The 14,590-nt window shown below is 19.1% G+C and overlaps 1 pseudogene; it reads right to left on the bottom strand.

Moving 5' to 3' along the window:
- Positions 1 to 12,808: 12,808 nt before the first annotated feature.
- Positions 12,809 to 14,315, bottom strand: LOC126875731 (cytochrome c oxidase subunit 3-like; annotated as a pseudogene).
- Between the last annotated feature and the right edge of the window lie 275 nt (positions 14,316 to 14,590).

Raw genomic sequence — 14,590 nt, forward strand, 5'->3', positions numbered from 1 at the left:
GTATGAGGCTGGAACATGGAAGAAAGGCTGGATAGAATACAAAGAAGATATGTGAAATGGAGCTTAGGTTTAGATATGACAACACCGATTTATATATCGATAGAAGAATGTAAGCTAACAGAAATCAAAGAAAAAGTATTAGGAAGAGCAGCAAGGTATGAAGGGAAAGCCATAAAGTCAAAAAAAGGAACTAGTAAAGAAGTGCATAAAGGAAAGAGAGAGAAACTGGGGAAATGGCCAATAACGGAAAAGAGCAAGAAAGAGAAAGAAGGGACTAGAAAGGATGAGAAATGGAGGGACACAGATGGAAGTAAGGGAAGAGCAAGAAAAGATGACACTAGACCAAATTATAGAAGAAAGGAGAAAGAGAGAAGCAGAAGAGAGGAGGAAAGGATAAGGGAATCAAAGTATGACAAACATTATAGAAAAATCGCCAAAGAAGAGTTAGCAAAATATTTAGAAGGGAGGATGAAGTGGAAGGACAGAAAAATATTAGCAAGATTCAGATGTGGAAACGAGACTAAATCAAGGGAATACTGGAAAGAAGAGGGAGAAAAAAGATGCAAGCTATGTAAAAAGAAAGAAGGAGACCTGAGACACGTAATAGAAGAATGAGAAATAACAGGAGAACCAAGGGACACAGAAAATGATAATAATAATAATAATAATAATGATAATGATAAGAATAAGAATAATGATAATAATAATGATAATAGTTATCCTTACTCATCCTCAATTATTAACAAATCACACACCCATACATTCTAATTAAAACGTTAAAAACCTTCCTTATTTTATTTTGTTTTTTTTTATTATGGGTAATAGCACAGAAATCCCCATGCTATAGTAATTAGCAAATGATACAAAAATGTAAGTATTTGTAGAAACAAATAAGAACGTTTAATAAAGGAAAAATTAAAAAGAAAATGATAGATACTTCTACCTCTCAGAGGGATCAAGCAAAAGGACCAAACGCATCGAGATCTACAGTAAGACACGGTAAACCGGCCTATCCTGTTCAATATCCATGTTTAGTGTCCTATTATAAATGTATGGCATGAACAAGAACGGCAATCAAAATAATAAATCAGCAATAGCATTCGTAAATGATATGTTAATTACATCGGAAACAATAAACCGTGACAAATAAAAATCCAGCTGCAAGACCTAGTCAAGAAAGTAGAAAATTACGCTTTCCAACACGGAAGCTAAGAATCTACACCCATAAATGTGAAACAATCTCGTTCAGTCCATATATTTCAAAAACTTCAAAAGCAAAGTACGACGTGAGAATAAATTCGAAAATATTCTTCCATACAACAGAAAATATCAACGGAAAATTTTCCGATGCAAACAAAGTTAGATGCTTCGGAGTCCATCTAAACTTCGGGTTAAATCACAACGACAACATAAAGACACAGTTATAGAAAGCAGATAAATTCTTCTTATACCTCATAAGACTACCTTGCTCGAAAGATTCGCACAGATCAATAAAACTTCACTGCTACAAAACACTAATTAGACCAACCATTCTAATGGTCGTTAAATCTGTTTCAATGTAAGTGTCAACGCCACGGAAAAATTAAGAATCATTGAAAGAAAATACATCACAGCATGTTTAGGAATATATAGATTGCCAGAATTGAAATTTAGCAAATATAGCAAATCACAAGCTATACGAAGAGCCAAAATTAATCCATATCGATTCTTCATTCTTAAATTAGTCAGACCACTGGTCAAAGATACACAAAATAATCATAAACTTCATCGTCGCCCACAATCTATAGTCAAACCCGTTATACCATAAACACGTTCAAAAAACAGGTTATTTCCCCCCGGAATCCTTCACCTGTTTAGATAGCGTGAAATTAATCCAAAACAATAATAACTTAGCATTATTCTATCACTACAGCAGAAACGTAATAATAAAAAATACTGTACGATAGCGACATAGACCATAAGGATAGCAATATAAGACTTATGTATAAATTGTCAACCGTAGATTTAAGTGAGACACTCAAAGACAATAAAGATAAATATTGGTGGCTAACCACCGTAGAAAATTAAATTATAGCGATAAGAAAACCGTATGTTTAGTTAGTAAATGAACCAAAGATTGTAAGCAAAGATCACAAAAGAACAATGCAAATGTCACGTAAACTTGAGGGTTAGACGATAAAATAAAATAGCTGAGTCGTAACACAACTATTAATTTTGTTTTCATTAATCTTTATTATGAATTCAGCAATCACAATGAAATACACACTGAATTAACACACACAAATCACAATTCACTCCAATCACCTTATGTAAAACCTAGTTACACTGATACGTTAAGTACGCGACTGTTATAAGGATAGAAACCGGTAAAGATATGTTGACTATTCTAAGGATACGGAATAAGTGAAGTTTTACTGACGATACTGTGTCTGGGGAAAGCTAGGGATGGGTGTGTCTAAGGACACGGGACTATCGGACTTGTTGATGATAATTTTGGTTAAGGAAGTGAGGGTAGTAGACATCTTTCTCCGATTGGATAATAAGACGGTTGGTGGACCAGGAAGGGTTTTAGCCGCCCTCGTGAGAAAGTTGCTAACGCAACATACCAGACGCGAGGAAAACCTACTTTCCCTGTTAACCCGTAGTAAACAATAAACGTAAAAGGAAATCTAAGACAAGAGATACTCGCTTGGCCTGAAGGACCTTAACTATGAAAATTCCAAGACCGCTGGTGGGTACTTAGGACTACTGAGGGCACGCGCCAAGAATGTGCAGACATCTGGGCGCCATCCTGCCCGCGGTGTGTGGCCTGGTCTCTGATGTGAATTGACGTTATACAAACACAGTTAAATTAAGAAAATGTTCCCTGCAATTGTGTAATCATATATACGTAATTATATATCTCATACGTTTATTCTCTTTCTTCCCCCTCCTAAAATGTCAGCGATCCATAATACAATATCGGGCCTCCCTATACTAGTTTGTAAGTTCATAGTCTAAGGAATGGTTACATTGTAAGTCAATAAATGGTAGTATGAAGTGCAACGTTTATGTGAGCACCTATACTAGGCGTACATTACGCAAACATTAAAAACTTCCCACAAGCTGAGACCCTCAACTCATAAATCAAATTCTTTTTATTTTTGATTCATAGTAGTAAATGAAATCATTTACCAACATATTTGTCACACTTTTCTCATTCAGATAAGACCAACCACGATATAATTTGGAGCATATTTGCTTACTGAGTAAATGATAATTAAATACATATCAATAAGTAAATCTAACATCACAAATATATTAGTAAAAGTTTAATTTTGGAAAAGTTAGAAATAAAAAAGTTTTACTTTTGATTCAGCACATAGATACATTGTCTCCGCGCTATCTGCCACTGGACCATATTACACCACCACAAAATATCCCGAAGTTCTTGTTGGACTCAACGGGTATAACATCGCATATTCTTTGCATATTTACTGCATAGACCTCCGCAGTTTATTTAATTTTTTATAATCATTGTAACAAAAGTTAGTGTTATAATTTCATTTTATTGCAGCATAAGTCCAGTTTTTGTGTGTGCAATAAAATATTGTTATACTACTATCACCAGGAACGATGTGTAAAAGTACACTTACAAGAAAAGATAAAAATTTATTTCACAGTTATACTTAAATGTGGCATAAAGAGTAATATCTGAAAGAAAATTTCGGAAACATTGATTTCCAGAATTATTTCATTACTTTCCACATACGGTTGTCAATATCCACAGTTGGCTGAATCCCACATGTAGAGTGTAATAAAAGAAGAACAAGACAATACGATAAAATGTTGTAAGAAGCAAGAAATTCTAACAGTGAAATAAATAAAAAAACAGAAAAAGATAAAACAGATAATAGGAAACTACAACGGAACAAAGAAAGCTCAAGAAAGTAGACAGTTACAACTAAAATGGCAGAGGAAAGAAACACAAGAGGAAAATTAGAAAAACACATCATAAACAGCAAAATGGCAACAAAAGACAAAGAATAGATAACAACAAGTATAAACAAAGGAAATATAGTTGTGAACACAGGGAATAAAGGCATGAAATTTGAAATCCTGAAAAAGATAGATATGTTTAGGGAAATGAGAATTTTTTTTTTTTATTATTTATTTGTTGAAATTACAATCAATTCTCGCGTTGAGAAGAAATGAGAAATATGAAAGACAAATTAAAGGAGATAAGAAAGGCAAATAATATATTTAGTTACACCTAATACAAGATGTTAAGCTAGAGAAAAATAACGGGAGATAAGGAAATAAAATGGATAGAAAAAAGAAGAAAACTTGAAACTACAAGATAAGATAGATGAACTCGAAGGGATGACGATAAATTAAAAGTGATAAATGAAGCGGAATATATTCAAGAGATAAAAACAAAACACCATTAAAAGCTGCTACAGTTATACTTTCAGACCAGAAGAATAAGATGAGAGTATAAGTAAATGAAAAGATATGGAACATTTAAGGACATTAGATATAGCATTGCAAAGAAAGGACAAGATCATACATGATCTATCACAAACGCTATCATACTTTGAGAAAAATATATTTTTTATCTTTCTTAAAATCCTTTTTAAGAAGGAAAAATGATTTGAAACAAGAACAAAAGAAACTTTCAATCATTTTTCTTGCCTTAAATCGCAGTGTAAAAATAAAGATGAAAAAAATGTTATAGCGGATTGTAAAGACAATACAATGAACGAGCATACCTTGTTGTCGCGAATTGAAACGTTGCTCGTCACCGTGTGTGTCTGATTTGACGTGCAAGACATTTCCTTGCGGAAGTTGAATTAAAATTAAATTTTTTATAAATAAAATATATATAATAATATTGTTAATAAGTTTTAAATTAGAATAAAAAATAGATAAAAATAGGATAAAAAATATATAAATATGAATATATATATATATATATATATATATATATATATATATATATATATTAATATAAATTTTATTAAAAAATTTTAGTTTAAGTAAAAATATTTTATTTACACTAAAAAGATTAATTATTAATTAAAATTTTAATAAAAAAATAATTTAATATAAATTAATAATATTTTAATAAATGTATTTATATATATATATTATGTGTGTGTATGTGTGTATTATAAATAAATATGTAAATATTTTATATTTTAAAAATAAAAATAGTTTAATAAAAAAATTATATTTAATGTAATTTGCATATTAAATTTTGATTTTAAAAGAATTAATAATATTAATAATATAAAATAAATTTTATAATGATTTTTTAATTAATTATATTTTTGTATTAATAAATAATGATTTAAAATTAAAAATTTATTTTATTTTAATAATTGAATTTAAATAATTAATGAAAGTTAAATTTAGAAAAAAATATAAATAATGATTAATTTAGTGCCAGCAATAGCGGTTAAACTAAATTTGTAAATTAATTTTATTAATTTATATATAAATATTTAAAATAATATTATTTAATAAAAATTATATATTTTAGGTGAAATTTAATTTATAATTAAATTAAATTTTATATTTATAAATATAATAAGATAAAATAATAAACTAGGATTAGATACCCTATTATATAAAATAATAATATTGGATTTATTATTAAATGTTGAATCATTAAAACTAAATTATATGGCGGCTTTTCATTCTTATTAGAGAAACTTGTAGTTTAATTTGATAATCCACGATAAGATAAACTTAAGTAGATGTTTATGTATTGTTGTATATTATTATATAAAATTAATTTTAATAAAAATTTAATAAAAAATTTTAATTCAAATCAAAATGTAGTATATTTAAGAATTTATGAGTTATAATAAATTTAATTTTTTAATAATTATATTTTAATATTAATTTGAAAGAGGATTCAAAAGTAAAATTAATAAATTAATTAATTTGAAAATAGTTTTGAAAAGTGTACAAATTGCCCGTCAATTTCATTTGTGGAATAAGTCGTAACATAGTAAAAATATTGGAAAATGTTTTTAGATAAAAAATTAGTTTTTATAATATTTCATTTTTAATGAAAATTATTTAAATTGAATTTTTTTTAAGATAATAAATTTAATATTTTAGTTTAAAATTTATTAAATTATATTTTTGTAAAGTTGTATAATAAATAATTGTTAAAGTAATAATTTATGAAATAATATAATGATTTATAGATTTAGTAATGTGAATGAAATTTTAAAGAATTAAATAAGTAAAATAAATTTTGTACCTTTTGTATCAGGGTTAATTAATATAATTTAATAATTTTATTATTCTCGAAAGAAAAAGAGTTAAATATATAATTATGTTTTTGTTGAATAAAAAATTATAATATATATTTAGAAATTAAATGTTAATCGATTTTTTATATCTAGTTTTTTTTAAATGAATTTAATTAATATATAAAAAATATAAAAAATTTATTTTATAATTTTTTTTATTTTTATATAAAAAATTTATGGGATAATCTATAAATTTAAATATATAATTGAATTATTTTTATTATTTAAGAATTTATATTATAATTATATTGATTTAGTAATAATTTTTATTAATAAATACTTAATAATTTAATGATTTTATTTTAAAAATTTAAGAAATTTATATAAAATTGAATAATATATATTTATTAAAAAAAATAATTTATAATTTATTTAAATTAAGTATAATGATTATAGTAGTAATATTTTATGTTTAAAATTTTTATTTTTTAATAAATTTTGAAATATATATATATATAAGGAATTAGGCAAATTAAATATATTCACCTGTTTATCAAAAACATGGCTTATTGATTTTAATTTTAAGTCTAGCTGCCCAATGATTTAATTATTTAATGGCTGCAGTATAATTGACTGTACAAAGGTAGCATAATCAATTGTTTTTTAATTAAAAACTAGAATGAAAGAATTAATGGGATATATACTGTCTCATATATATATATAATTAATTTAAATTTTTAGTAAAAATGCTAAAATATATTTATGGGACGATAAGACCCTATAGAATTTTATATTTATATATATTAGATTTTAAATTTTTTAAATATAAATATTTAATTGGGAGGATTAGTAAATTTATAAAACTTTATTTTAAATATAAACTTTAATTAAAGAATAATTAATGATCTTGTATTATAAATTGAAAGAATAAATTACCTTAGGGATAAGAGCGTAATATCTTTTTAAAGATCATATTAATAAAGATGATTGCGACCTCGATGTTGAATTAAGATAAATTTTAAATGCAGAAGTTTAATAATTAAGTTTGTTCGACTTTTAAAATCTTACATGATTTGAGTTCAAATCGACGTGAGTCAGATTGGTTTCTATCTATAAAAATAAATAAATTATTTGTACGAAGGGACTATAATTTTTAATTAAATTATATTATTAATTTTAATTAATAATTTTGATTATATTAGCAAATTAGTGCATTAAATTTAGAATTTAAATAAATTATAATAAAATTATAATATATAATAATTTTTTTTTAAATTTTTTATTAATAATATTTATAATTTTGATTAGAGTGGCTTTTTTAACTTTATTTGAGCGTAAAATATTAGGTTATATTCAATTACGAAAAGGTCCAAATAAATTAATAATTAAAGGTTTATTTCAACCTTTTAGAGATGCTTTAAAATTGATATCAAAGGAATTTTTTTTTTAATTTTAGTAATTTATATTTATATAGTCCAATAATTATATTTTTTTTATCATTAATATTATGATTTATTTATCCTTGAATATATTCTTTTTTTTATTGATTATAGAATTTTTTTTTTAATATTAATTTTGAGATTAATGGTTTATCCAATTATAATAATTGGTTGAGTGTCTTTATGTAATTATTCAATTTTAGTTTCATTACGTTCAGTTTCTCAAATAATTTCATTTGAAATTTTATTATTTTTGGTTTTTTTTTACTAATAATTTTAATTGAGAATTATTCTTTATTTATATTAGAAAATTTCAATATAATATATATTTTTTTTATATATCCTTTATATATTATTTTTATAATTAGAACATTAATTGATTTAAATCGAGTTCCATTTGATTTGATTGAAGGTGAATCAGAATTAGTTTCTCGATTTAATGTTGAATATTATAGAAGATTATTTGTATTAATTTTTTTATCTGAATATTTAAATGTTATATTTATAAGATTATTATTAACAATAATGTTTTTTGGATTAAATTGATGATCATTTAGTGTAATTTTAGTTTATTTATTTCATTTAATTTTATTAATTATAATTCGTGGTGTATTACCTCGTATTCGATATGATAAATTAATAATAATATGTTGGGTTGAATTATTAGTGTTAATTTTAATATATTTAATATTAATTTATTTAATAAAAGAATTTATTGTTTTGATAGTATTTTAATTTGTATTTTAAAAAATATTTAATTTTTAATAAAATTTTTTTATAATAAATTATTATTAATTTTAAATTAATTTTATTAATTTAAAAATTATAAAAATTTATATGTATATATATATATAGATTTTGTTTTTAATTATTATATTTAAATATATAAAAGTTTGTTTATATAAATTTAATTAATTAAAAAATTAATTTTTATTAAATTTATATATATATAAATAAATTATTTAATATTTATTTATTGATTTTTAATTAATATTATTAATTTAAAAATTAATTATATTTCAAAAATTATATTTAAATATGTGTGTGTGTATTTTATATATATATTTAAATATGTGTGTATATTAATAAATTTGTATGTATTTATATAAATATATTAATATTATTAGTAAGTTTGTGTTTATATATATATATATATATATAATAAGTAAATTTGTGTGTGTATTTAAATATATTAAATATATATATATATATAAATTTATGTGTATTTAAATTTTATAATATTTATATATATATATATATATATATATATAAATTAAATTTTTTATTTTTTATATTTAATTTATTTATAGGTTTTATTAAATAAATTATAAATTTATTAGATGAATCTAAAATTTAGAAAAAAATGTAAATATAATTAATTTTGGTTTAAATTAAATATATTATTTATGTTTAATAATTATAATAATTTAATTATATAATTAAATTTTAATTTATAATTAGATAATTGTTTACTTAAAGTTAATAGAAAATTTTATTTCTATAATATGATTTCAAGTCATATACTTATTCAAGTTCATTAACTAATTCTTTTTTTAATAATATATCTCAAACATTATTTATAAAAAATGATAAAATTAAATATATAAAATATAATGATGTAAATAATATATTTAAATTTGTATATGGATATTCAATTATTTGTTTTCCTAATCAAGTAAGTATAATAAAAATGTTAATAAATCATCAATAAAAAATTTTATTTATAAAATAAAATGTATTATTTTTTAAATTATTTAAATTAATTAATGGAATTAAATATAAAATAAAAATTGATATAAAAAGTATAATTACTCCTCCTAATTTATTTGGAATTGTTCGTAGAATTGAATATGCAAATAGAAAATATCATTCGGGTTTAATATGAATTGGTGTAATTATTGGATTTGCTATTTTAAAATTATCTGGATCACCTAAGATGTAAGGTATTTGTAAGTTAATTAATGTAAATAAAATAAAGGTAAATAAAATATGTAAATATATAATGAAAAAATAAAATGATGCACCGTTTATATGAATTAATCGAATTAATCATCCTGAGTTTATATCTTTTATAATATTTGAAATTCTATTAAATGCAATATTGATATTTGGACAGTAATTTATTGATAAAAATAATCCTGAGATAATTTGAATTATTAAAAATATTCCAAGTATTGATCCAAAATTTCATAAGTAATTAATATTAATTGGAGTAGGTAAATTAATAAATGATATTGGTAAATTTATTATATGAATTTTATAAATTGATGAAATTATTTTTTTCATTTTTTAGCTCGTAAGTTTTTGTTTTTAATATAACAAATTTTTGTTATAATAAATAATATAATAATTAAGAAAATAATAAATATTAAAAGAATATAATAGTTGGGATTTAAATATAATTTTTTAATATTATAAATTTTATTATTTTTGTAATAATTAAAATTTAATATTTTAATATTTATATCATAATGATTAATTAAGAATAAAAAAGTTAATATTAAAATTAAATTTGTAAAGAATAAATTTAAATAATTGGTTTTTTAAAATGGTTTATTAATTTAATTTGGTTTTTATTATAACTAATAAAATAAGAAAATAAAATTAAAATTCCTCTAATAAAAATAATTAATAAGATATATAAGTTTAATGAAATTATTTGTTCATATGTTAATGATATTTATTTTTATAAAAATAATATAAAAAATTAAATATAATGTTTGTTTTAAAGGTGATATAAAGGTATTTAAATAAAAATAATTTAAAATTAAAATTAAATTAATATTTAAATTTATAAATATAAGGAAGAATAGAATTATAAAAGTTTTCATTAATAATAGATTAATATATTAAAATTATCTATAGTTATATTAATATTTTTAAATTTTTAATTTACAAAATTAATGTTTTTATTAAACTATATATCTAATATATAAATTTAACAAAAAATAGTTTAAATAGAAACAATAATTTTGGGAATTATAGATATTTTTATAAAATTTTTTTGAAATTTAATATTATATTAAGAAATTTAATTTTTTTTAAGTTGGTTAATATTAAATTTATTTTAGAATTTATTATTTTGAATTTTGTTTTAATAATTTTAGTTATTTTATTAAATAATAATATTTATTTTTAAAATTTTTTAATTGGGTTGGAATATTTAATTTCAATTATTTTATTTTATATAATTTTAATTGATTTTAATAGATGAATTTATTTAATTTATTTAATTTATTCTGTATGTGAAGGAGTTATAGGTCTATCATTATTAGTTAGAATAAATTATGAATTTGGTCATCAAAAAATTAATATTATAAATTTAATTTAAAAATGAATGAGGTTACAATTGTAATTGTTATTATTATCTTATTTAAGTTTATAAATTTTTATATTTTAAGAAATTTAATATTTTTATTGAGATTAAATTTTTTAATAAATATAAATTGATAAAAATGAGTTAATTTAGTTGGAGGTTTAGGAAATAATTATTATTCTAATTATTTAATTTTATTTAATATTAATATTTATAATTAAAATTAATATTTATAATAATAAATAATTATATAATAAATTTAATATATTTAAGAGAAGATTATATTATAATTAGAGTTATATTAATTAATTTATAAATAATATTAATTTTAAGAAAATTTATTTTTAATTTATTTTTTTATCATTTAAATATTAATTTAATTTATATTTATAAATATTTTGTATTTAAAATAATTTTATTAGGATTAATATTTGCAATATTAATATTAAATATTAATTTTTTTAAAAAAAGTAAGATATTTATTAAAAGATTTTTTATAATAGAATTTTTTTATAAGTTTATAACAAATCAATTAATAAATAAAATAATTTAGTATGAATTTTATTTTGAGAAAGGTTTATTAGAAAAATTTATAGGAAAAATTATAAGATACATTTGTGATATATTAGAAATAAATTTTATATTTAAAATTTCTTTATTATTATTATTATATTTATATTTATTAATATTAATGATATTAATTTAATTTAAATTATACTCATGTATTAAATAAAAAGAAAAAAAATTTGTTTATTTATAGAATTTAAGTAGCTTATATTAGAGCATAATATTGAAAATATTAGGGAAATTTTTTTAAATTTTTAAATAATATATATATATATATATATATATATATATATATATATATATATATATATATATATATATATATGAATTTCAATTTTAAATATTATTATTAATAATAAATTATAAGAAATAATGATATTTTAAATCAATTATTAAAGTTAGAAGCTTTATTAAATTATTTCTATTTACAATTAATTTTTTATTTATTAATAATTTTATATTGAAAGTATAATGTTTTATTTAAACTATATAAATTAAATTAAATTTTAAATTTTGTATAATTTTTAAAATAATTTTTTTTATATAATATTTATATATATATATATTAATAAATTGGAATATTAAATTCAATTATTTTATTAACAATAAAATGCCTCTAATTTGGCTTCAATTTAAAATTTATTTTATTTAATATATAAATTTAAATTTATATAAGAAATAAAATTTACTTTTAATTTCGACTTAAAGATTGATTTATATATATATATATATATATATATATATATATATATATATATATATATATATAAAAATATTTAATTAGAATAATCTAAAATATTCAATTTAAATAATTACATGATCATTCTATTAATAAAGAAAAAATTAATATTAAAAATAAAAAAATTATTAAAATAAATAAATATAAAAAATTTAATGTTTTGATATATGAAATTAAAGGAATTAGTAAAATACATCTACATTATACATCAAAAATACATTCTACATCAAAAATTAAAAATGTTAATGAAATTAAATAAAATGGTAATGAAAATGGAATATTTATTTTTGTGATTGGATTAAATCCACATTCATAAGGTAAGTTTTTTTCTATGTTAAATTTTTTATATATTGATAAAAATTTATTTAATAAAAAAATAATTATTAAAATTATAAAAATTAATAAATAATAAATTATATTAATTAAATATATTAATTTAATATTAAATTTTTTAATTGGAAATTAAATGTAATTTAATTATACTATATATTTAAAATTTAATTTAATTTATAATGATATAATAAAATATGTAAATGAATAATCAAATTACATCAACAAAATGTCAATATCAAATAGCAAATTCAAAATTAATATGATGAATTGTTGAAAAATGATTTTTTATTATTCGAATTAAAGAATATAATAAAAATAATGTTCCAATTAAGACATGAATACCATGAAAACCAGTGGATAAAAAAAAAATAGATCCAAAAATTCTATCATTAATACAGAAGAATGAATTATAATATTCAAAAATTTGTATAAAATTAAAATAAAATCCTAAAAAAATTGTTGATATTAATATTGATATTCTTGATTTAAATTTGTTATTTAATATATTATAATGTCTTAATGTTACTGAAAATCCTGATATAATTAAAATAATTGAGTTTAATAAAGGGATTTCAAATGGATTAAAAAATTTAATTATTTTAGGTGGTCATATTAAATTAATTTCAATTGAAGGAGAAATTGAATTATGAAAGAATGTTCAAAAAAATGAAATAACAAAAAATAGTTCAGAAATAATAAATATAATTATTCTAAATTTTATTATTGATAAAATATAAAAAGAATGTATTCCTTGAAATGTTCTTTCTCGAATAATATCTCGGAATCATATTATTGTTGATAAAATTAAAATTAATAAATTTAAGATTATAATTAATAAATTATTTAAAGAAATTCATAAAATTGTTCTTAATAATATATTTATAGTATTAAAAGAGACAATAATTGGTCATGGTCTAATAGTAACAATATGAAAAGGAAAGATTTTTTTCATTAATTTGATTCAGAAAAATATAATGTTAATAAAATTGAGAATACATAAGCTTGAATTAAAGCTATTGAAATTTCTAGAATTAATAATATATTTTGAATTATTAAAGTTAATGGTGATAAAATAATGAAGTTTATTATAAAATTTCTTAGTAAAATAAGAATAAGATGTCCTGAAATTAAATTTGCTGAAAGACGAATTGATAATGTTCAAGGGCGAATAAAAAGTCTAATAAGTTCAATAATTACTATAAAATTTATTAAAAATTTTGGAGAATTTAATGGTACTAAATGTCTTAAAGTTTTTATAGGAAAATTAATAATTGAGTAAATTAAAAATCTTAATCATAAAGATAATGCTATTGATAGATTAAATATTAAATGTCTTGTTGATGTACAGATATAAGGAATTAATCTAAATAAATTTAATATTATAATATAAATTATAATTCTTAAGAATGAAAAAATATTTATTCAATATTTATTAGTTATAATTATTTTAAATTCATTAAATAAATATTCAATAAATAATTTAAAAATTATTAAAATTCGTGAAGGAATTAATCAATATGAATTTGGAAATAAAATAATTGGTAAAATTATAAAAATTCAATTTAATTGAATATAATTATTAATTGAAGGATCAAATATTTCAAATAAATTGTTTATCATAATCATTTTCATTTTTTAATTAAATTATTATTATTATTATTATTATTATTATTATTATTATTATTTATATTATAAATATTTTTTATGATAATATATAATAAAAATGAATTTATTAAAATTATAATAGTAAATAAACATATTAAACATATTATAAAGATAACTAATCAATCAATAGGTATTATTTGTGGTATTCATTAGAAGTAAATTTTAATTACTATAATTGATTTAAAAGATCAATTCTTTATTTCAGACATCTAATGATAGAAAAATAATAATAAAATATTAATTTTAGAATGACAATCTAATGTTATTTAAATTAACTAATTTT

This window comes from Bombus huntii, unplaced genomic scaffold, assembly GCF_024542735.1.
Source record: "Bombus huntii isolate Logan2020A unplaced genomic scaffold, iyBomHunt1.1 ctg00000057.1, whole genome shotgun sequence".
Classification (NCBI taxonomy): Eukaryota; Metazoa; Arthropoda; class Insecta; order Hymenoptera; family Apidae; genus Bombus; species Bombus huntii.